Here is a 4089-nt window from a genome sequence, read left to right as displayed (position 1 = left end):
AACTGTTTTGAACGAGTGCACCTTTTTTTAACAACCAAAAAGTGGCTGTTCCCCCTGTTGAGGAAGTACAGACGTTCCTCTCGTTGATAGCAGAGGAGCGGATCCAGCGAGAGCTTGATGGGGCGACGAAGAATGAAAAAGTTTTTCAGGAGTCGCGGCAATAGAGGCGGCGCAACTATAACGACGTGAATAATCCCGCCCACTCTAAAGCGATACTAAACTGCAGTGGAAACGCAAACCGAGCCGAGCCGAGCCGTGCCGTGCCGTACTGAGCCATGCCGAGCCGAGTCGTACCACGCAGTGGAAAAGTGCCACAAACCTCCCTCACAAATGATCTTCCCTCAAATAAGATGTCAAACACAATATTCAATGACCCCCTATATGTACTTCAATAAATTAGCAATATCTATTGAGGAGGAGGGGGTTAATTGCAGTTCCCCTTCAGGAACTCGAGCTGCATCGAAACACTTTGGGAACCACGCTCTGAATCACATGTGTAATCAGTCCAATGGATGGGCAAGAAGTCACGGGCGGAGTGACGCAGAGACAAGGGAGCTTAAAAGCATGTGCGGTGGATAAAGCGGCAGCTTCTGTCATTCAGCAAGCGCTCTGTGTGTGTCACTTCTATTTTGCCTCCCTCACCGGTTAGGGAGCAGTCATGAGGGGCCGCCCAGCCCGCAGTCTGTGGAGTGGCAGCCATCTCACGTGGCACATCAACTGCCTGGAGATGCTGGCCGTGTTTCAGTCACTGAAACACTTTCTCCCAGACCTAAGAGGCCATCATGTGTTCGCTCTGTGTGTGTCACTTCTATTTTGCCTCCCTCACCGGTTAGGGAGCAGTCATGAGGGGCCGCCCAGCCCGCAGTCTGTGGAGTGGCAGCCATCTCACGTGGCACATCAACTGCCTGGAGATGCTGGCCGTGTTTCAGTCACTGAAACACTTTCTCCCAGACCTAAGAGGCCATCATGTGTTGGTGCGCACCGACAACACAGCAGTGGTCTCTTACATCAACCACCATGGAGGTCTGTGTTCGTGGCCCCTTTACAGGCTGGCACACCAGATCCTTGTGTGGGCCCAAGGGAAACTCCTTTCGCTGAGAGCAGTGCACATCCCTGGGCATCTCAATCAGGGAGCAGACATCCTGTCGGGAATGGAGGCTCAACCCCAAGGTGGTGGAGCAGATTTGGAGGGAGTTCAGCCAGGCTCGAGTGGACTTGTTCGCGACTCAAGAGACCTCGCACTGTCCACTCTGGTTCTCCCTCACGCATCCAGCTCCGCTTGAGCTGGATACCATAGTGCAGATGTTTGACGATTGCTCTGCTCCTGGGAGTTCTAGAGAAAGTGCGCCGGGATGTGGTCCATCTTCTCTTAGTAGCCCCGTTCTGGCCGGGCCGAGTATGATTCTCGGACCTGATTTCCCTTCTCGACGACTCTCCTTGGGAGATTCCCGTCCGGAGGGATCTCCTCTCTCAGGCGGGGCCTTCCCCCTGCCCGGAGTTTTGAAACTGTGGATGTGGCCCCTGAGGGGGCACAGCTCATAGGTTCCGGTCTCTCAACTCAACTCATCCAGACCAGTCCAGAGTTCCCTCCACAAGGAAACTGTACTCCTTGAAGTGAACCTTCACTTCTTAATGCGGCAACCGCCAGCTCAACCCAGTTAACTGCCCAGTTGGTTCAGTGCTGGAGTTCAGAATCAGAATCAGAATCAGAATGAGCTTTATTGCCAGGTATGTTTACACATACGAGGAATTTGTTTTCGTGACAGAAGCTTCCACAGTGTAACAGAATGACAGTGACAGAACAAAAAACACAGATAATAAAAAATAGAACAAGTAAATAAGGAATAAAAAATATACAAATCGACAATTGTATGTACAGGTATAGAACAATAGACAGTTGTATGTACAGGTATATTATGTGCAAATTGAAATGTAGACTGAGTATGTGTGTTAGATAAATAAGTGTATGAGTGAATAAATAGTGTGTGTTCCACAGTTATTGTTAAGTGTTCATGAGATGGATTGCCTGAGGGAAGAAACTGTTCCTGCGTCTGGCCGTTCTGGTGCTCAGAGCACTGTAGCGTCGACCAGATGGCAACAGTTCAAAGAGGGAGTGTGCTGGATGTGAGGGGTCCAGAGTGATTCTGCCAGCCCTTTTGCTCACTCTGGATAAGTACAGTTCTTGGAGAGAAGGGAGGGTTGTACCAATGATTCGCTCAGCAGTCCGGACTACCCTCTGTAGTCTTCTGAGGTCAGATTTGGTAGCTGAGCTGAACCAGACAGTTATAGAAGTGCAGAGGACAGATTAAATGATGGCGGAGTAGAACTGTTTCAGCAGCTCCTGTGGCAGGTTGAACTTCCTCAGCTGGCGAAGGAAATACAACCTCTGCTGGGCCTTTTTCACAATGGAGTCAATGTGAGTGTCCCACTTCAGGTCCTGAGAGATTGTGGTGCCCAGGAACCTGAATGACTCCACTGCAGTCACAGTGCTGTCCATGATGGTGAGTGGGGGGAGTGCAGGGGGGTTTCTCCTGAAGTCCATGATCATCTCCACAGTTTTGAGCGTGTTGAGCTCCAAGTTGTTGAGACTGCACCAGACAGACAGCTGCTCGACCTCCTGTCTGTAAGCAGACTCGTCACCGTCCTGAATGAGGCCGATGAGTGTGGTGTCGTCTGCAAACTTCAGGAGCTTGACAGAGGGGTCTTTAGAGGTGCAGTCGTTGGTGTACAGGGAGAAGAGCAGTGGAGAGAGAACACAACCCTGAGGAGCTCCAGTGCTGGTTATACGGGTGCTGGATGTGTATTTTCCCAGCCTCACTAGCTGCTGCCTGTCTGTCAGGAAGCTGTTGATCCACTGACAGACGGAGGTGGGCACGGAGAGCTGAGATAGTTTGGGCAGGAGGAGGTTTGGGATGATAGTGTTAAAGGCCGAGCTGAAGTCCACGAACAGGATCCTCACATAAGTCCCTGGTCTGTCTAGATGTTGCAGAACATAATGCAGTCCCATGTTAACTGCATCGTCCACAGACCTGTTTGCTCTGTAGGCAAACTGAAGAGGATCCAGCAAGGGTCCAGTGATGTCCTTCAGGTGGGCCAGCACCAGTTTTTCAAAAGACTTCATGACCACAGACGTTAGAGCCACAGGCCTGTAGTCATTAAGTCCTGTAATTTTGGATTTCTTTGGGATGGGGATGATGGTGGAGCGTTTGAAGCATGAAGGGACTTCGCACAGCTCCAGTGATCTGTTGAAGATCTGTGTGAAGATGGGGGCCAGCTGGTCAGCACAGGATTTCAGACAGACTGGTGTAACACAGTCTGGGCCTGGTGCTTTTTTCCTTTTCTGCTTCCGGAAGACCTGGCGCACCTCGTCTTCACTGATCTGAATTGCAGGTGTGGGGGAGAGGGGGGTTGCTGGAGGTGTGAATGGTTGTGTGGAGAGGTGTTCAGGGCGGGTGTGGGGTGTTTTTTCAAACCTGCAGTAGAACTCGTTCAGATCGTCTGCCAGGTGTTGATTCTCCACAGTGCTGGGGGATGGTGTCTTGTAATTGGTGATTTCTTTTAGACTTTTCCACACTGATGCGGAATCACTGGAAGATAATTGAATCCTTATTTCAATAAGGATGCTGTCTGAGTTTTGCAGTGAACCATGGTTTGTCATTGTTGTAAGTTAAATGAGTCCTGGTAGGAATGCACATGTCTTCACAGAAACTGATATAAGATGTTACAGTCTCTGTGAGCTCGTCCAGATCGGTGGCAGCAGCTTCAAAAACACTCCAATCAGTGAGGTCAAAACAAGCTTGTAAATCCTGCTCTGCTTCATTAGTCCATCTTTTTACAGTCCTTAATACAGGTTTAGCTGATTTCAGTTTCTGCCTGTAGGTCGGTATAAGATGAACTAAACAGTGATCAGAGAGCCCCAAAGCTGCTCGTGGAACAGAGTGATATGCATTCTTTATTGTGGTGTAACAGTGATCCAATATATTACTGTCTCTGGTGGGACATGTGATGTGCTGTCTGTATTTTGGCAGTTCACGGGAGAGATTTGCTTTATTAAAGTCCCCGAGAATGATTAAAACAGAGTCCGGGTAA

The sequence above is a fragment of the Sinocyclocheilus rhinocerous genome, unplaced genomic scaffold (genome assembly GCF_001515625.1).
Source record: "Sinocyclocheilus rhinocerous isolate Xijiao unplaced genomic scaffold, SAMN03320098_v1.1 scaffold2194, whole genome shotgun sequence".
Taxonomy (NCBI): Eukaryota; Metazoa; Chordata; class Actinopteri; order Cypriniformes; family Cyprinidae; genus Sinocyclocheilus; species Sinocyclocheilus rhinocerous.
This window is presented reverse-complemented; position numbering follows the sequence as displayed.